This window comes from Elephas maximus, chromosome 27 (genome assembly GCF_024166365.1).
Source record: "Elephas maximus indicus isolate mEleMax1 chromosome 27, mEleMax1 primary haplotype, whole genome shotgun sequence".
NCBI classification, from domain to species: Eukaryota; Metazoa; Chordata; class Mammalia; order Proboscidea; family Elephantidae; genus Elephas; species Elephas maximus.
The window spans coordinates 26,362,856-26,383,645 of NC_064845.1; the positions used below are offsets into that span (position 1 = coordinate 26,362,856).

At 48.4% G+C, this 20,790-nt stretch overlaps 1 protein-coding gene and 1 long non-coding RNA gene across 7 annotated transcripts in view; one reads left to right on the forward strand and one right to left on the reverse strand.

Annotated features, from left to right (window-relative positions):
* LOC126068361 (uncharacterized) overlaps positions 1-10,165 on the forward strand; it is a 515,560-nt gene extending 505,395 nt beyond the window's left edge. For all 6 annotated transcript variants that reach the window (XR_007515635.1, XR_007515636.1, XR_007515634.1 and 3 more), the window contains 2 exons: positions 7,609-7,823; positions 8,282-10,165. This is a non-coding gene — a long non-coding RNA (uncharacterized LOC126068361). The remainder of the gene's footprint in view (positions 1-7,608; positions 7,824-8,281) is intronic.
* LOC126068310 (ral guanine nucleotide dissociation stimulator-like) overlaps positions 1-20,790 on the reverse strand; it is a 1,065,244-nt gene that overhangs the window by 406,072 nt on the left and 638,382 nt on the right. The window lies entirely within an intron of this gene.

A 20,790-nucleotide genomic window follows, 5' to 3' on the forward strand; every position in this document is an offset into this window, starting at 1 on the left:
TCAAGCTATTAAAACAAAACTTTATTTAATGAGAAAACTACCAGTTAATATAGTATAAACTCTAAAGTATAAATTGAGCTGGAAAAATACAACAAAGCAAAAAAAAAAAAATCCCCACTGATGTGAGAAAAAGAAAATGTCTGGTTCTGAGGCTGATGTTCCCTGGCAGTGAATGAGGAGCTGCTGTGGAGGAGGCATGGCAAGTGGCTTCGCCTCTGGTGCCCAAGGCAGAGCTAGCAGTGGAGGACTTAATATTCTATGGGGCTCGAGTCTTGGAGTAGGAGCAGGATCGATATCAGGTGTTTGTCCATGAGCCAGTTGGAGGTGGCCCAGGATGGAAATCCGCCCCTCCAGCAGACTCTTTGTCCAGTGCCACTGCTGGACCTGGTGATGAAATAGCTGTTGCTCTAAGGACTTCCGGTGTTTGTGCAGGAGCAGGTGGTTGAGCAAGGAGTTCTGTAGGTGGCCCAGAATGGGAATCGAGCCCTCCATCAGGCTCTTCTCCTGGTGCCCGGGCTAGAGATCGAGATGGAGGGCTGTGGGCTACATTGAGCTCTGGTGTTGGTCGAGGAACACGAGCAGGACTGACATCAGCCAGTGGTCCAGGAGCCAGTTCTGGATGTAGCCCAGAATCTGATCTTCCAGGTGGCTCTCCATTTGCTGCCAGTCCTGGAGCTAGTGATGGTGTTCTATGGAGCTCCAGTGTTAGTTCAGGCGCATGATGGATCTCAGCAGGCTTTCCAGGAGCTCGTTATGGTCTTGGCCCAGGGAGAGAATCTGGTCTTTCAGTAGGCTCTCTGTCGGGTGCCAGTGCTCGACTTGGTGATGGAGGACCTGTTGTTGTACCCAGCTCCAATGTTGTTGCAAGAGCAGGATCTGACTGAGGAAGTGGTCCTTGAGTCTGTTCTGGAAGTTGCCTAGGGTAAAAATCCAGCTCTCCTGCTGGCTCTCCGTCTGGAGATGGGATAGGTGGTGCTCTGTTGAGCTTCGGGGTTGGTACAGGATCAGGATCGACAACACAAGGTGGTCCAGGATCTGGCTCAGGCGGTGGCCCAGCTTAAGAATCTGAACGTCCAGTGGCCTATCCATCTGCTGCCAGAGCCAAAGCTTGTGACGGAATAGCTGGAGCTCTGTTGACCTCCTGTGGTGGAGCAGGAGCAGGATCCATGTCAGCTGGTGGTCCAGTATCCGGTTCTGGAGGTGGCTGAGGATGGTAATCCACCTCTCCATCTCAGTCTCCATCTGATGCTGGTGATGGAGCTGGGGGAAGACCTGGGTTACATCAAGCTCCAGTGTTGGAGCAGCAGCAGGAGCAGGATTGACATCAGCTGGTGGTCCGGGAGCCATTTCTGGAGGTGGCCCAGGATAGGGATCCACCCCTCCAGGCAGCTCTCCATCTGGTACCAGTGCTGGAGCTGATGACATAATAGGTGGTGCGCTGTGGAGCTCTGGTGCTGATACAGGAGCAGAATTTTCCCCAGGAGATTGTCCAGGAGCCGGTTCTTGGGACAGAGTTAGCTCTTGAGCTTCTTTTACAATTGGCGCTGGCCCAGGCTCTGGAGCTGCAAGAGGAGAAAAGTTCACCAACATGACTGCCTTTCCTCATGCCTTGCCAATGATGGAAAACACCACTGCCACGAAGAGAAGCCCATTCCGAAGAATTTCCACCCCAGGAAGTCTTCCCAGACTGTGGTCTACCACAGGAGGGTCTGAAGTTACTCAGATCCCTGGCTCAACCCCAGCCTCTGGGGGCCTTCCCATGTCCCCTTCACAAGCTCACATGCAGTCATGCCCAGTCTTCCTCACCCTCTGGCTCTGCCTCAGTGACCTCCATTTGATCCAGCCATGCCAAGAGAAGTTGGGCATCGTGCTCTAGATGTGAGCCTGGCATGTTCACGTGCACATACTCCACCACGAGCTTTAGGCAGGGGAAGTCCGGGGGCTGATTGAAATCCTCCGAGTATTCCTTTAGCCATGTGCCCAGGATAAAAGAGATGGCGCTGGGGGTGGGTGGTGAAGAGCAGGGTCAGAAGCCTGGCTTTTCCCACCACACTGCCCTCCCAGGGCACCCCTGCAAGGGCCGAGTCCCTCTGTCTACCCCTGTACCGTTGACCTCCCAAAGGTCAGCACCACCCTGTATCATGCCCTCTGGCTGCCCTGACGGTGGCAGGCCTGGTCACTGATTGGGCTAGCACAGAGCCTTGTCCCTGGGAGCTCCCCATCAATGGTCTGTCCAACTCTCCCTCCTCGGGGAGCCTGAATTACATCCCTTTCTGTCCCCTGGCCCTCTCCGCACTGGATAGTAACACTCTAAGGGAACAGAGATGTGTGTCTGCATGTTCACCTCAGTAGTGCTCCAGGATTATCTGATGCTGGGCGACACATGGAGACCGTACCCTGATCCAGATGCCCAGGCCATAGGACCCCTCCTCTGGAGCGTGTGCACCATTGTGCTGCCTGGCTCTCTGCATGCATGTGAGGGCCTCTTCTCCCATGGAGACTGTTCTCCCCTGGGACAGGGGCCCCTCATGCAGCTGAGCACCCATGACTGGTGATCAGGATTTGGGAGCAATTTTCTCCACCCCCCGCTCCTCCTCCCCCAGCACCTCCTGTTTTGGGCCCCAAATAGGGGAGGGGGCAACAGGTGATGTGAGGGGATTGTGGGAAGATGAATTCTCTCAGGGGCATCTCTGAGCCCCCAGCCTCCCCTCTACTATCCAGGATGCCCAGGTTCCACTCCTAGCTCTCAATGACTGCTTACGCCCTGCAGGGGGTGTCTCTAAACTCATCCCTCTAGTGGAATCTAGATGTGTGGGGCCCAGGGTCTGCCAGCCCCAATCCAGACACAGGCCCCCTAAAACCTCAGCCCCTCCTTCTCCACCCAAAGTCCACTCACCGTTTCAGCTGCTCCTGGGGCTCACCGTACTCAGCAGAATAGGGGTGGTTACATCCATACCTAGAGATGGTATGAGGGTGTCACATCTAATGCACTGTGGACACTACTTGCTTAAGATGTCTAGTGTTCCTGTCTGATTCTCGGACTGGAGGCCCAGGAGGGCAGGGCTTCTTATCTGCTTTGTTCACTGAACAGTGCTAAATACCGAGAACTGTGTCTGCAACAGTAGGGGCTTCATGGGTGACTGGTGAATGAGTGAACCCAACCAGCACCCTCCCAGGTATCTAAGAGTCCTGGTGCCCCTCTATCAGCCTCCAGGGATCCCTGTTCTGGCTATACCAAGGACCCACTAAATGGAATCTCAAACTCCCCTTTATGAATGGGAAGTAGGTTTGCTCAAGGGTGCGTAGTCAGTGAGGGGTGAGGCAGAAAGCTTCTTCATGGGGGAGAGGAAAATAATAAATGTGAACATCTCAGGCCCTCCAGCACCCTTCATCTTAGAGCTGGGCTCCAGGTACACACTTCCTGTGGCTTATCCCATGTGGTCCTGACAGTAATTCTAGCCGATTGGACCTTCACCACCCCTCTTCTCAGGGAAGAAAACTGAGGCTCTGAGTAGTGAAGTGACATTCTCCAGACTCACAGCTGGTAGCAGGTAGAGTCCCCATTGGGCTATGGAGGGTGGGGCGCTCACCTTTGGAGAGGCTGGTCTAGGACCTGCTGGGTGGTGGCGTAGGTTCTGTAGGCTCCCAGAAAGATTTTGATGTAGGAGATGTCACCCTTTATGTAGGCGGGCACCAGGAGCTCCACCAGCTTCTGCGGTGAGCCTGCCTTGAAGGTTTTCATCACCCAGGCCTCATTCAGGTCTTCGTCAGAACCACAGACACACTGGGGTGGGACAGAGGAGGGACACACTGTCAGAGGCAGCCCCATGAACCACCAGGAGTGTTGTGGGCCCAGAGGTCAGACTAGGTACTCCGTCTCCCTCAGTGATCTGTGGCAGGAGGTGGGACACAAGTGCTTTTAGCAGCAAAGAGAACTCAGCTTTCCAAGCAGGATTGGAGGTGGGGGATGATTGCAAACATTAGGAACCTGAAGTGATTTTGTTAACGAAGTAACCATGGTATCTCCCTGAAGGGAGAGCAGTATCCCAGTGAGTCCTCACAAAACACCCCATTCCAGAGGTGTGAAAACAGAAGCTTGGTGACATCCATTGTCAACTCAAAGTCACCTGGTCAGAGCCCAGAACTGTCTGAAACTAGGGCTCCGTGAGGTTTCCTCTGTGCTAGGTGAGGCCTGCTCTGTTCCTGACTCGGAGGGGAAGGTCTGGTGCAAGCTCACTTCCTCCCAGATGAAGACAGTGCACAGAGCAGGCACCCATGAGGTAAGCAAGACACGGACTTTTCTTTCTGTACATTAAAGGGGGTTTTGAGCACCCAGATCCAGCCAAGGGTGTTAGCCTAGAGATCCTGGGGTGGCAAAAAGACCCCCACAGAACTAAGGATCTGAACAGATGGCTCAGGGAGGGCAAATGTGAATGGTTGGTAAAGGACTGAGAGGTGGCTCAGCTTCTCAGGGCCAACAAGTGCCTCAAAGCCACCCTGCAGTTCTGTTGGCCACCCTGACAGCAGATAGGGAAAATGGAAAAGAACCCTAACACCTGGAACAGGCTCAATGCAGAGACGCAGCCAGCATCACAATCTGCTGGGCCATGGGACTGCGACAGCTGTTTTGGGAAGGAGTCTGGCTGTAGTGATCCTAACTTGAAATGTGCACATCCTTCCCCCAGCATGCCACTCCTGGGAGTCTGTCCTGGGTGGGTCAGGATATGAGGACACGTGCAAGCGTTTCTGCAGCCCTGCTGAAAGGGCAGCAGAAGGAATCAGTCCAGGGCCAGCAGCAGTGAGAGACTCAGTCACTGTGGGAGCAGGCCTCTCTTCTGGAACATTCTACAGCAAGTCAGGATATAGCCTCTGACCTGAAAGGGTCACGTGTTGTGTTCCCCCAGATTCCAAGTTGTAGAAAAAGGTGTGTCATAGCCTGAGCCTTGTGCTCTAGGGTAAAAGAGTCCTGCTAAGTGTAATGCTGTGTGAAGCTGGGAGAAGGTGTGGAGGGACAGTCCAGCCGACTGCTGCCTGGGGTCCTGGGGTTGAAAGTTAAACACTAAAACAGCAGCAACGCGCAAAATATGCATGGGCTTATGTGAACAGTAACTTTGTAGCCGGACAGGGCAGGGAGGGCAGTGGGGGATGGGGGGGAAGGTTAATTCATTTGTGAGGGGTCTGGGGACCCTCAAGAGGTCTACAGGGAGGTGTCTGGGCCATGGGGCCCCGCTGGTCATCTTGGGTCTCTGCAGGGGGATGCCACTCCCCTCCCCCCACACTCACCCAGAACCTGTGCCAGCCCTTCCTGGTCCCTTTCTTGGGGTAGACCGAGTAGGTGATGCCATTCTCCTTTTCCTTGGGGATCTCCTGCTGGGAGTTCTGCAGAGACAGTGCCGGCAGCGGCCAGGGAGGCATCAAGAGCCCGTCTGTGCCGCCTCTTTCTCTCTCTGCCCCTCAAGCCCTTGTGCCTCCGAGGAGCTCCCAGCTCCCCCATGCTGGGAGGGCTGGACTGTGGGCAGCACCATCCAGCCCTGACCAAGTCCACGGATAGAAAAATCAACCTCTGCCTATAGCAGCAGGATCTGGCAGAAGCTGGGCTGGCACAGGGTCAGCAGTGGCCCAGGCAGGCCAGCAGCTGGGGCTGCACGTTGACTGCCACACTCAGGGTGAGCTGGATCTCAGAGAAGGTCCAGGTGAGAGTGCTGAGTCAGCCTGTGACCCCAACAGTCCCTCCCTAAGGCCTGGTCTGAACTGGAACCCCTGGGTAGACTTACATCCCACTGCTCTGTCTGATCAGGGGGGTCAAGACAGGGAAGTGAAAGAGGTCTCCACATTTGCCACCCCAGTCCTCAGCCTCCCCAAGGCACCCAACCTGATGGACTAGGCCCAGCCACGGTCAGACTCAGGCCCATGAACCCAGTATGGTGAGAGGCCGTGGGGGTGGAGAGCTTGGGGTTGCCCTCCAGGTGTGCTAGTCCTGAAGCAGCAGCACCATTTTCATCATCCTCATTATCACTCCTCCTCTCCCAGACCTCCCCAGGTCACATGGCATCTCCTTCCCTGACCCCTCACAGTGGTGGCCTGGCCTGGATTGGCAGCCCTGGGCCACTCTGTGTTACCTTTGGATTCTTTTTGGTAAATGGCCTGAGCTTCCGTGGTTGGGGGACGAGACCATGTCTCAGCCTTGGTGAAAGTGTCGAACTCCTGGGTCTTTCAAGCTTTGATACAAGGGAAGATGGGAGACAACAAGAAAACATGTTCCTAGTTTGAGTGTCTCCACTTGAAGCTGGGTAGGGGCCTGGTTCCAAGTTCTGTGTAGTCTGTCGTCAAGGAAGTGAGGTCATGTCCTGGGTCTCCTGACTTGGGCCTGATGTTAGATAAGACCTCCCCAAAGTCCCCCCGGGCTGCTGAATGCTCACCTGTCCCCATGCCATCTCTATAACTGTACACACTGACACCAACACAACCCTTCCCCTCCCCCGCTCCAAGACCTGGGGAAGGCCTGGGTGAAGCCAGGGCCCCAGCTTTGTGCAGACAGAGCTGGGTTCAGACAAAGCTCATCCCTCTCAATCAGTTTGTGACCCTGGACAAGTCTTTGTGCTGCCCAGAGCCTCCCCAGTCCCCATACCCACACAATAGGGATCATTCTAGCTAGCATCTTCCTAGGGACCTCAGCAGGTATATGTGAGATAACACCTATAGAACCCGTGGGCTGGCATTACCTGTAGCTAATCAGGGGTGGATTATCTAATAGTCAAGGTAAGCATATGGCTTACCTGCTTACCAGATCATCTGTAGTGAACATTTTCACGTTTTCTTATTTTTCACCACATCTAATACTCTGCTTCTAGGTATGGCTGGCATCTGCCTCTCCCATCCCCAGAGTACCTTCCTACAGAATCAAAGCCTCCTTTCAAATTTACAGTCCCTGACAGGGGCAGATGACCTTGTAAGCAAGGCAAGCACAGGTCTACTTGTGCTTACTTACTAATCTGTAGTGAAAAATTTCACATGGGCTTTGCCGCATCAAAGATGTGGTGATCACCATGCTTACCTTACCTATGGCATAATCTGCCCCTGTGCCTAATGCACAAACTCAGAGATGAAAGAATTTCAAGCAGGGGTGGGAAGCAGCATGGAGTAGATCCCCAAACAGGGCTCGGTTCTGGTGGTGTGAGCTTGGGAAAGTCCCTTCCCCTCTTGGCCTCAATTCCCAGTCTGCACTAGCAGGGGTTGGAATGAAATGAACGTCAGATATTGTTACTCTCTGCATAAAACCTTCCAATAACTTCCGTTGCATTTAGAATCTAACCCAGTGCTTCATCTCAGACTTGGGGGTAGGCAGCCTGCACGATGGCTCCCACGAATCCTACCTCCTGGTCTCCACATCCTGTGTGGCCCCCTCCCCTCAGTGTGGATTGGACTCAAGGACTCGCTTGTCAAGAATGTTGTTCTTGGTGTTAGGTGCCACTGCGTCAATTTCAACTCATAATGACCCCATTTGGGGCAATGTTTCTTGGCTCTGTTTTATTCTCTCTCTCTGTCTGTCTGACTGCCTGTCTCTCAGTCATCTCTCTGTCTGTTATTTATTTCTCACTCTCCCCCCAGGAATCCACTGTGATGTATGACCTGCACATGGAAAGACTCATGTGACAAAGAGCTGAGGGAGGATCCTGATCAACAAAGAGGAAATGAAGCCCCTAAGTCCAGCAGCTCTCAGAGTCCTGCTCATAACATGGAAGTGAGTAGGGAGCAGATCTCCCGAATCAGGACTCAGTTGAGACAACCACCACAGGCTCCTGAGAACTTGGGGCAGTTCCCAGGTAAGCCATGCCTGGATTCCTGGCGCACAGAGACTGTGTGCTGTGTGCTGTTGTGAGTCATTACTTTTGGGGGTGTTGTTATCACAGAGCAACAGATAACTCCTCTAGCCCACCAGGTTATGGGTCCTCGATCTGTCCTCCTCCTCCCTGCCTCCTCTCCTCCTCAGCTCCCTCTAGCCATACTGGCTGCATTTCAACCCTCCCTCTAGACAAACTCATGTCTGCCTTCCAGCCTCTGCACCAGCTGCGTCTTCTCCCTGGCACACTGTACCCGGACTCATGCAGGGCTGGTCCCTCCTGTCATTCAGTCACACATAAATGTCACCTTAGTAAGGCTTTTTGGACCACACCCTAGCCTTATCTCACAGCACCCTGCTTTATTTTCTGTATAAAATATGCTCTTTTCTTTGCATGTATTTGTTTTCATTCTTTTACCCATCTTCATGTTTCCGTTACAGATTGTGAGCTCCTTGGGACAGGGACCACATGGGTCATTTTCAGAACCAGCTCCTGGACCACCTGCTGATGTCGATCCTGCTCCTGCTGAACATAAGAGCTCTATAGAGCACCAGGTCCTCCATCTCCAGCTCTGCCTCCGTCACCAGAGGTTGAGTCATTTGCCGCACCTCTTCCACAGCCACCCCTCATTCACAGCTAGGAAACGTCAGCTCCAGAACCAGACCCTTTCTTCAGCTCACCTGAGTGGGAATTTTTTTGGTTTTGTCATAGTATTTTTCCAGGTCATTTTATACTTTATAGTTTATACCATTTTAACAGGTAGATTTCTCATAGAATAAAATGTTTTAATAGTTTTAAAGTGTGTAGTATAGTGGCTTTATGTACTCTTACAGTCTTATTCAACCATCATCAGTATCTACTTCAGAACATTTTCATCACCACTGTAATGGTTAATGTTATGTGTCAATTTGGTTAAGCCATGATTCTCAGGGGTTTGGCAGAAATTATGTAATCAGCTTCCATTTTGAGATCTGATGTGAGCAGCCAATCAGTTGGAAGAGGAGTTTCCTTGGAGGAGTGAACTGCAAATTCACACATCTCCTGGTACCTGCTATGCAGCCATTAACCTGGCTAATGCCTTTTTCTTCATCCTCGTTTTGAAGAACAGGCCCCTCTCGGTGAATCACAGCGCTGATCTGTAGGATTTTGGAGCAGAGCCCTACCATCCTCTGCAGATAACTACTCTCCTTTTGAGAAACAGCTTTTGGCTTGTTACTGGGCCTTAGTAGAGACTGAACACTTAACCATGGGCCACTGAGTCAGCATGTGGCCTGAGCTTCCCATTATGAACTGGATGTTGTTTGACCCACAGAGTCTTAAAGTTGGACTTGCCCAGCAGCACTCCATCATTAATTGAAGTGATATATACAAGATCGGGCCTGAGCAGGATGTGAGGGTCCAAGTAAGTTGCATGAGGAAATGGCCCAAATGGCCATGGTCTCCACTCCTGTCACATACCTTTCATTTCCCAGTCTGCACCTATGGCCTCATGGGGAGCTCCTTATGATCAGGTGACTGAAGATGAGAAAACTCGTGCCTTGTTTACAGATGGTTCTGCGCAATATGCAGGCACTAGTTGAAAATGGAGAGCAGCAGCACTACAGCCCCTTCCTGGGACCTCCCTGAAGGACAGTGGTGAAGGGAAATCCTCCCAAGGAGGGGGCAGAACTTCGAGCGGTGCACCTGGGTGTTCACTTTGCCTGGAAGGAGAAATGGCCAAATGTGCGATTGTATGTGTACTGATCCATGGGCTGTGGCCAGTGGTTTAGCTGGATTATCCAGGACTTGGAAGGACACGATTGGGAAACTGGAGACAAGGATTTATGGGGAAGAGAGGTATGTGGATAAACCTCTTTGGATGGGCCAAAGAAGTGAAGATATTTGTGTCTCGTATGAACCCTCACTAAAGACTGAACTTAGCAGACGAAGACTTTAACAATCAAGTGGATAGGATGACGTGTTCTGTGGAAACCACTCGTCCTCCTTTCCCAGGTACTCCCATCATTGCTCATGAACAAAGTGGCCATGATGGCAGGGATGGAAGTTATGCATGGGCCTAGCAACATGGACTTCTACTCATCAAGGCCACCTTGGTGACAGCCACTGTTAAGTGTCCAATCTGCCAGCAGCAGAGACCAACCCTGAGTCCCCGATATGGCCCCATCCCTCAAAGTGATCATCTAGCAACCTGGTGGCAAGCTGATTACATTGGACCACTTCCATCATGGAAAGGGCAACATTTCTTACGGGAATAGACGTTTACTCTGAATATGGATTTACCTTCCCTGCATGCAATGCTTCTGCCATAACTAATACCCATGCACTTAGAGGATGCCTTATCCACCATCACAGTATCCCACGTGTATTTCTTTGAATCAAGGGACTTCCTTCACAGCAAGTGAAATGCAGCAGTGGGCCCATGCTCCTGGAATTCACTGGTCTTACAATGTTCCCCATCATGCTCAAGTAGCTGGTTTGATAGAATGATGGAATGGATTCCTAAAGACACAACTACAGTGCCAGCTAGGTAGCAGTACCTTGCAGGGTTGGGGCAGTGTTCACCTAGAGGCTGTATATGCTCTAAAGCAGCATCCAGTATACAGTGTTGTATCTCCCATAGCCAGGATTCATGGGTCCAAGAATCAAGGGGTGGAAAAGGGAGTAGCACCACTCACTATTACCCCTAGTGACCCACTCACAAGATTTTTTGTCTCCTGTATCCTAGCTTCTTTGCTTGTTTTGTTTTGATATGCTCAGATGGGTTGCTTGAGTGAGCTAGCTGGATTATTTTCGCCTTTGAAGCTCTGCTGTCCTGTCACCAGATGGCTAGAGCTGTTATCAGATATATCAGTCTAGGAGTCCATTCACTTTTCTTGTATGGGTTCAGCTCAGGTATCCAGGTAGCTCATCATGTAGTGTGTGGTACAAGCTCTGTCCTACAGTCTTAGAGGGTCAGAGGTGATTGTTGCAGGTACTGGTATCTGGTTCCAGTAGGGAGTCATGCTGTGAACAAGGCAGGGGACTGAGAAAAGTCCCACAATTGTCTGTGAGGAAAGCACGTCCCTGTTCCCTAGAGCGTACAGGTGGGTAGGATCTGCAGATGGACCATGGGCACCCAATGCTTTCGGTTGTAAGGACTGGGAGGTACCAGTTATCCTTGGACCCCTGTCACGGGTGGCTGGGTGACCTGAGTGGAGCCACCAGTCCTTTTGCCCCTGATGTGGTAGGTGAGGACCCTTTGTAATAGGCAAAGGGGTGTTAAATATCAAACATCCACCTCTCCACTGCACTGCTGAAATGGTTGCAGTCTGCCATCAAGGGCCTATTCTCCTGGAATAAGCTTTCACAGGTCCATGCAGGGGGAAATGATATTCAAAGTCCATGGACCGTTTATGCCTGGACAGGAACCGCTTCTGTCCTGAGCTCTGCTGGTTAGTGGAGCTGGCAAATTATCTTTTCCCCAACTGTGAATTTATTCTAATCTCATGTGATCCCACACAAGAAGGACTGCTTTTGCCATCAGGAGCAATCTGCTCACCAGACTACCATTCTAGATCCAGGGCCTAGCCCAGAAGATCCGGAACAATCCCATGGATATATAGGCCTGAGTTTCTTGGGGTATCTGGTGAACTCTACCCATGAAGTAGAGAATTAGAGAGTGCTCCAAAGGACAAAACAGGCAACAAGGTTCACGGAGATCCCAGTCTGGGCTCTGGGCACCCTGCGCAAATGGTACTGGCACACCTACAAGAGAGGGACAGAAAATTTCAAGGAAGCCCTCCAAAGCATGGGTCCCCTGAGGCATAGAAGGATCTATGGCCTCCTCTGAGAAGGGGGGCACTTGGGCCATACCTAAGGGTGGAGATTTTCTGTAGTAGGTTTTACAAGCCCTGTCGAATCCAGAAGGACTGGAATCTCCTGATAATATGTTTCAAGTACGTGAGACAAGTCTCGCCATGCTTGCTTCTAAGGAGCATTCTGGCTATGGGCTGTTTTTTTTTTTAAGATGAATCTGGGAACTCTGAATCTATCTTCTCTTTCTCTCTCTCAAACCTAATCACCAGAAACTTCAAAATAAAAGATAACAGCATCCCTCAGGAGTAGAATACATGTTCAAAATCTGCTCCCTTCTTTGTAGAGGCTGGGAAGAAGTGAGTAGTTCTGTGTTCTGAGTTCGTAGGGAGGAGGTCTGAAAAAGGAAGGTTGATATTAGCCCTTTTCTTTGACAGTCCAAAGTCAATGATAGAATTAGACATTAGTTGTGAGAGTATTTCAGCAAAGCCCTTAATCTCACGAATAACTAGCACTGTTTTCCCAGCATCTCTGCCTGTGAGGTTTCTTTCCTTAAACTGTTCAGCTGTTTCAAAGGGTAGAGATTAGAGACCACTACACTCCCTCTCCAAACCCTGTCTTTGTGGGGGCAGGTTAAGAAGTTTTTCTATGATCAGGTCCTGTGGGAAAGACCTTCTCACTACTTCTCTCCCTTAAGTGTCCTGTTCATTCACAGTGCTTGACAGTGAAAACCTCCAATTACAATTCTTCGCTTCTCATTTGGGCTTCTGTCCCCTTAGAGTGAATGCTACACAGTAGCCAGCGTGGAAAGAGTCTCGTGATCTAATAATGCAAGATAGCAGACTATCCCTCACTTGAAGCTCCCTTCAGTACTCGATGCAATGGCGTGGCCTACCCTTTGAAGCATTGTGTGCTCCTAACAAGTTTTCAGAGTCCGTGTGCTCACAAATGACAGACTTATACCATGGCAAGTTGCCAAGAAGGCCTCCAACCATGTCTGCAGGATCCGCCAAGGGTCCCTGGCACACCACCGTTAACTACACCCGAGAGTAGGTTATGTCACATATAACAGGGGCATCTTGAAGGAAGGGATTCTGTGTTATTTGACTGTTATCTCTGGACCTTGTTTAGTGCCTTTAATACAGTAAGGAGCCATAAATGTTTGTCAGATGACTAAATGAAAGGATGAATGAATGAATGCATATAAATAAATGAAAACAATATAAGGCCACAATTTCAGTGGATTCAGAGACCCACTTGAAGCTCATCTGCATGCCCAAGAGGGTCTGTGTCCCAGTAAATAATAAAAAATGTAAGATTTTGCAAAGAATGCTTCAGCTTTAGCTGTCTTGATGACTTGCCAAACATACTGGACAGTAGTTCTCGGGCTAGAGGTTTATGGGAAAGCTCCAGGGGAGGAGGTGAAGTCAGTAGTTAGAGAAGTGGGCACAGAAACAGTATTCAGTATGCACTTTAGTTTGATCCCACACTGACAAGGATATAATGATGATTTTAGACTGGGTGAAATGAGGGCACTTTGTTACCATCACTCTACTCTCAAAAACATGGGAAGAGTAAAATCAGGTGTTTCTGTGCCTGTGTGTGAGAGAGAAAAAGTGCAAAAGAGAGAAATGATGAATGAGTAAGAAAGAAGTTTAAGGTTTACTCTTTTGAGATAATCATGACAACTAGAAAAGGAATCCTAACCTGCAGTGGCCACAGAAGGAAGTAGTACAACTAATGTGTGATTAAGATAGAGAAGTGGCTTCTGGGAAGAAATTAGGGAAAAAAATCCTTGAGGTTTACAGAGAATTGCCAACTTCTTGTCAAAGAGAGTGAACTATTTTTGAAAATCAAATGGTGTGGGAGTACTGCTAGTTGCTAATTCCAATCCCCATTCTCCTCTTTTTCTTGCAAATCAAAACTCTGAATTCTGGCTCTCATCGAGGCAGCAATGTGTTTGGCTAGAACATACATTTCCCATCAGCTCTTGCATCTAGAAATACATATGTGACAAATTGTGGCCAGTGAGATGTAAGCAGAAGATTGGTGGACATCTCTGGGAAATCATTCCTTTCTTAATATAGGTGCTACCTCTTCTTCCTTGTTGCATCCTTCTTATTTCTGCCTCGAATACAGAAATAAGGCAAGGGGTGGAATAGTCATCTTGAGAGCATGAAGCAACCATGAGCGTGAAAGCCAAATGCTAAGAGTGGCAGGTCAGAAAGGTAGAAGGAGCCTAGGATACGACGACTGTGGTGGGCACTGACCACCTCTACCCAGATTCCCATCAGGACTGGAGTCTGTTACCCCCCACTGCTGGAAGTGTGGCCAGCTGATAGCCTTCAGCTGTGAGCCCTCTCTGGGAATTACCCTCAGCTGAAGATGGCACCCCTCCCAAGGTCATGCCTCCTTCCCAGTGGGCAACTCATGTCCGGTGACTGGTTTCTGAGGGAGTATAAAGGCCTGTTCCCTTGCCCCAACTCAGAAAAATTCTAAAAAACCATCACAGCTTCAGATCTCACGTGATTGGCTGAGGTCCTCTTGTGACGGCACCACAGCCCAACTTCTTCTCTGTCCAATCCTGCTTCCTTCCATTATCCCATAGGGACTGATCCCAAGAGCATTCCTCAGTAAACTCCCTGTGTGCATTCTCCATCCCAGAGTTGCTTTCTGGGGAACGGAACCTGCAGCAATGACTTTGCACAGCTGCTGCACCATCCTACCTCTGGACTTGTTGAGATTTTTAAAAACGTTGCATAAGCCACTGCAACGGGATTTCCCATATATATAGTCCAAAGCAATCCCCATCTAAGAGAGAAGGGTATTTCATATTTTGAAATATAGTTTTAAAATCTAAGATTTGACTCGTGAGACTTAGCTTGGGTTGCTGAAGGCTAATGTAATAGAAGTGAAACTGGTAGATTGACAGGGAAACAGTAATCCTCATTTGATTCCTGCTTTGGAATATGAGGATGAGGAAAAGCCATTCCCTAAAGCTACAGGAAAGGGCAGGGCCTTGACATTTCTCAGTGGAAGAGTAAAGAAGGATGAATTCCAAAGACACTTGGCTAGATTGAAATACAATTATTGACTCTACAAAACCTGGCAGCCCACATCGATGCAAATAGATGAAGGAACACAAAGAGCTGGCCAGCAAGGCCCAGAGTAAACAACTCCAGTACCAGGGATTTAATGTTCGTATGTGGATTTGTGTTGCTATTGACAGGCTCCTCGGGCACCATTAAGCCCAAAACAAAAACCAAACCCATTGCCATCGAGTCCATTCCAACTCATAGTGACCTTAGGACAGAGTAGAACTTCCCCTTAGGATTTTCAAGGAGCAGCTGGTGGGTGCAAACTGCAGACATTTTGGTTAGCAGCTGAGCTCTTAACCACTGCACCACCAGGGCTCCCAGGCATCATTAGCTCTAGAAAATCCTGATGACTAGAGATGTTAAAGAAGATTTCATCATTGGTGGGGGTGTGTGGGGGATAGCTCCACAAAAATGCTGAGAAATGAGTAAAAAGTAAAAATGGAAGCAAATGATTTTTCTTTCTTCCCAGTAAATGGAAAATGAGGTTAAGTACAAACTTGATCTTCAAAAAATTTGAAGAAAGTAAATTCTGGGTAGAAATGAAGAGCAAATCCAGGTCTCTTAAGACTACAGAAAAAACAACCTAAGTGCCCATCATTGGCTGAATGGATAATCAAACCATGATACATACACACAATGGAATAGTATGCAACGTTAAAGGATAACAATGAATCCGCAAAATATCTCACAACATGGATAAACGTAGAGGACATTATGCTGAGTGAAATAAGTCCATCATAGAAAGACAAATATTGTGTGAGATCATTATTATAAAAAGTCAAGAAAAAGTTTAGACACAGAAAGAAACATTCTTTGATGGTTACCAGGGATGGGAGTGGGAGGGAGGGAAAATCACAAAATAAATAGTAGACACATATTTGGTAAGGGGGAGGTCAGCACCACATGACCAAGGCAAAAGAAGGCACTGGCAGGTAAATAGACAATTCTGCAATAACGTAACAATAAACAATAAGAGTGGATACGTAAGTAAGTATGTAAGGTAAACAGGTGTGAGAGTACACCCATGAGCATACACGTATATGTATGTGCTGCCAACATATCAATGTATATAGTAGAGCACATGGGGGGCAAAGTTATGAAAACTTTTTTGCCATAACCAAACACCTTGAGGGACTGAGTCACTGGGCTTGAGGGCTTAGGACCATAGTTTCAGGGGACATCTAGGTCAATTGGTATAACAGTCCATAAAGACAAGGTCCTACATCCTACTTTGGTGAGTAGCAACTGGGGTCTTAAAAGCTTCTGAACAGCCATCTAAGATACAACTATTGCTCTCTTCCTGTCTGGAGCAAAGAAGAGTGAAGAAAATCAAAAATTCAAGGCAACAATTAGTCCAAAGGACTAATGGACCGCACGAACCAAAGCTTCCACTAGCCTGAGACCAGGAAAATCAAATGGTGTCTGGCTACCACTACCAACCACTCTGACTGGGATCATAATAGAAGGTCCTGGACAGAGTGGGAAAAAAGTGTAGAACAAAATTGAAATTCATAAAAAAGACTAGATTTACTGGTCTGATAGAGGCTGGTGGAACCCCTGAAACTATGGCCCTTAGATACTCTTCAAACCTGGAACTGAACCCACTCCTGGAGATCACCTTTCCGCCAAACAATAGACCAGCCCCTAAAGTGAATAACACCCTTGAGGAACCTGCTCCTCAGAACAATCAACCACACAAGACCAAAAGGGCAGCATTTTCCCCAGAACAAAATCTAATGGGAATGAGGAACCCAGGAAGGAACTGGGGATTGAGGGGATTAAAACTTGTGTCACAAAACAAAATGTGTATAAATTGTTGAATGGGAAACTAATTCGCTCTGTAAAATTTTACTGAAACCACAAGAAAATGTTCAAAAAGACTACAGAAAACCTGAAACTGACACTCTGCTTAGTGTCTCAATGAAATGTATTGCTCCTATGTTGTTTAAGGTAAAGCTCAGAGAGTATAAAATCAGAAAAATAATATGGCAGTCCAGAGGGCTTGATCACCAAACACCCACTGATGTTGCATCACTCCAAAAACCACCAAAGCCAGTGTCGTCGAGATGATTCCGACTCATAGCGACCCTATAGAACAGAGTAGAAGTGCCCCATAGAGTTTCCAAGGAGCGCCTGGCAGATTCGAACTGCCGACCCTTTGGTTAGCAGCCGTAGCACTTAACCACTACACCACCAGGGTTTTCTGTTGCATCATTACTAGTAGATTATTGCCTTCTCTTTCTACACTTTAAAACTGGTACATCTAACTCTTCGATAAGACGGTCACTGATGTGAAAATGAGAAATGTGTACTTGGTTCATACAGCTTTTGACTTCAGAGACATTTTCCTAAGTAATTTAAATCTAATGACTTCTCAGACATTTGCTTGTCTTGAGGCTGGGACAGTGAGCTCCCATGCTGAGCCGCCTCCAGAACCGGATTCTGGACCACCAGCTGACGGCGATCCAGCTCCTGCTCCAACACAGGAGGCCGACAGAGCAACAGCTGTTCTGTCACAAGCTTCAGCTCTGGCAGCACATAGATAGCCCACTGGAGATACTGATTCTTAACCAGGGTCACCGCATGAGCCAGGTCCTCGACCACCTGGTGATGTCGACCCTTATCCTGTACCGATACCAAAGCTCAATAGAGCACCGCCTATCCCATCACCAGATGGAGAGCACGAAGCAGAGCTGGATTTTTACCCTGGACAACTTCCAGAACACACTCAAGGACTACTTCCTGAATCAGGTCCTGCTCTTGCAGCAATATTGGAGCTGGGTACAACAACAGGTCCAACATCACCGAGTTCAGCACTGGCACCTGACAGAGAGCCTGCTGAAAGAACGGATTCTCACCCTGGGCCAAGACCATAAGGAGCTCCTGGACCACCTGGTGAGGTCCATCATGCACCTGGGCTAATACTGGAGCTCCATAGAGCACCATCACCAGCAAGTGGAGAGCCAGCTGGAAGATCAGATTCTTATCCTGGGCTACATCCAGAGCTGGCTCCTGGACCACTGGCTGATGTCAATCCTACTCCTGTTCCTCTACCAACACCAGAGCTCACTGTAGCCCAAAGGCCTCCATCTCGATCTCTGGCCCGGGCACCAGGAGAAGAGCCTGCTGGAGGGCTTGATTCGCATCCTGGGCCACCTACAGAAATGTTTCCTCAACCACCTGCTCCTGCACCAACACCAGAAGTCCGTAGAGCACCAGGTATTTCATCACCAGGTCCAGCGATGGCACTAGACAAAGAGTCAACTGGAGAGGCGGATTTCCATCCTGGGCTACCTCCAACTGGCTCCTGACAAACACCTGATATCTATCCTGCTCCTCCTTCAACACTGGAGCCCCACAGGCTAATAAATCCTCCACCTCTGGCTCTGCCTCAGGCACCAGAGGCGGAGTCAGTTGCCCTACCTCCTCCACAGCAGCTCCTCATTCACAGCCAGGGAACATCGGCCTCAGAACAAGACATTTACTTCTTCTCACCTCAGTGGGTATTTTTTTTTGCTTTTGTTCTAGTATTTTTCCAGCTCAATTTATACTTATAGCTTATACTATATTAACTGGTAGATTTCTTATTAAATAAAGTTTTGTGTTAAGGCTTTCAAGTGTGCCATATAGTGGCTTTACCTAGTTTCATAATCCTATTCAACCATCAGCAGTATCTACTTCAGAACACTTTCATCACCACTGTTATGATTCATGTTATGTGTCAACTTGCATAGGCCATGATTCTCAGGGTTGGCAGAAGTTATGTAATCGTCCTCCATTTTGTGATTTGATGTGAGTAGCCAATCAGTTGGAAGACAATTTTCCTTGGGGATGTAGCCTGAAAATTAATATATCTTCTGGGGTATGCAGTCATTAATCTGTCCAATGCCTTTTTCTCTATCCCCGTTTTAAAGGGCCACCAGAGGCAGTTTGCTTTCAGCTGGTAAGGCCAGCAATACACCTTCACTAGTTTCTCTTGGGGCCACATCAACTCTCAAGCCCTATGTGATAATTCAGTCCACAGGGAACTTGATCACTTTTCCCTTCCAAAAGACATGACACTGGTCCATTACATTAATGGCATTATGCTGACTGAACCTAGTAAGAAACAAGTATCAATACTCTAGACTTTTTGGTAAGACATTTGCATGCTAGAGGGTGGAAAATTATTCTGACAAAAATTCAGGTGCCTACATCTCAGTGAAACTTCTACAGCTCCAGTGGAGTAGGGCATGTTGAGATATTTCTTGTGAAGTGGAGGGTAAGCTGATATATCTGGCCCTTAATACAACCAAAAAATAGGCACAACACTTGTTGGGCCTCTTTGGATTTTGTAGGCATCATATCCCTCATTTGGGTGTGCTATTCCAGCCTACTTATCAAATGACTTGAAAAGCTACTAGTTTTGAGCAGGGCCCACAGCAAGAGGAAGCTTTGGAACAGGTTCAGGCTGATGTCCAAGCTGCTCTGCCACGTGGGCCACATGATCTGGCAGAACCAACGGTTCTGGAAATGTCAGTGGGAGACAGAGCTGCTCTCTGGAGTCTATGGCAGGCCCCTACTGGTGATTCACAGTGCAGATCCTCAGGATTTTGGAGCAAAACCCCGCCATCCTCCATATTTAATTACTCTCCTTTTGAGAAACAGGTTTTGGCTTGTTCCACAGCCTTAGTAGAGACTGATCACTTAACCGTGGAACACCAAGTCACCACGCGCCTTAGCTGCTCATCATGAACTGGGTGTTGTCTGACAAACAGAGCCATAAAGCTGGATGTGCTCAGCAGCACTCCATCATTAAATGCAAGTGGTATATATCATATCACGCCTGAGGAGGACCTGAAGGCTCAAGTAAGTCGCATGAGGAAATGTGCCAAATGGCCATGGTCTCCACTCCTGTTACATTACCTGCCCTTTCCTAGTCTTCATCTATGGCCTCATGATCAGTTGACTGAGGAAGAGAGAACTGGTATCTGGTTTACAGATGTTTCTCTGCATGATATGCAGGCATCATTTGAACATGGACAGTGGCAGCAAAGCACTACAGCCCCTTTCTGGGACCTCCCTGAAGGACACTGGTGAGGGGATAGCATCTCAATAGGCAGAACTTCAATCAGTGCACATGAGTTTTCACTTTATTTGCAAGGATAAATGGCCAGATATGGTCATGAATCAGTACACTGATTCATGGGTTGTGGCCAATTTTTTTGACTGGATAGCCAAGGACTTGGAAGGAACATGATTAGAAATTTGGAGCCAAGGAAGTATGAAGAAGTGGCATGTGACAGAGATCTCTGAACAGGCCAAAGAAGTGAAGATATTTGTATCTTGTGTGAATGCTCTGACTTACGCAGCAGCGTTCTCTAAAGAAGCAAAACCAGTAAAGTGTATAAAGATGTATATATACAGAGAGAGATTTATATCAAGAAAATGGCTCACACGGTTTTAAAAGCCATAACATCCCAAGTCTGTGGGTCAGGATAGAGGCCTCTCACGATTCACGTAGCCTCAGGTGCTGGTAAATCCAATATCGGCAGGCTGGAGAACACAGCTATTGCTCACAGGCTGTGAAGATCAACCAATCTCAAGATAGGCAGGCAAGACCTCAGGGAAAAGGGTAGCTCAAGTCCCAAAAACTGAAGGTCAGACAAGCAGGGCCAGCTGCAGAATCCCGAGCAAGCAAAAGCTCCCGAGCCCTGCCAGAATGTCTGAACACATTGGATGCAGACCACACGCCCAAGGAAACTCCCCTTCAATCAACTGGCTATTCACACCATATTGCGCCATTGGGGTGAGCACATATCAAATCTCAACAGGGAAGTGACCACAACATAATATGACTACCAAAACTCTGAGAATCATGGCCCAGCCAAGTTGACACACGATCTTAACTATCACAGTTCACCCCTTATCAATTTGGCACCTGTACACATCTCCTTCAACCATAATCTCTGAAAAAAGATAATTACAAAGTCATTCTTGCTCCTAACGTGATACAACCAACACACATACAACCAAAAAAGTACTAGATCTGTTTACATCTTATATTTTATAAACAGAGA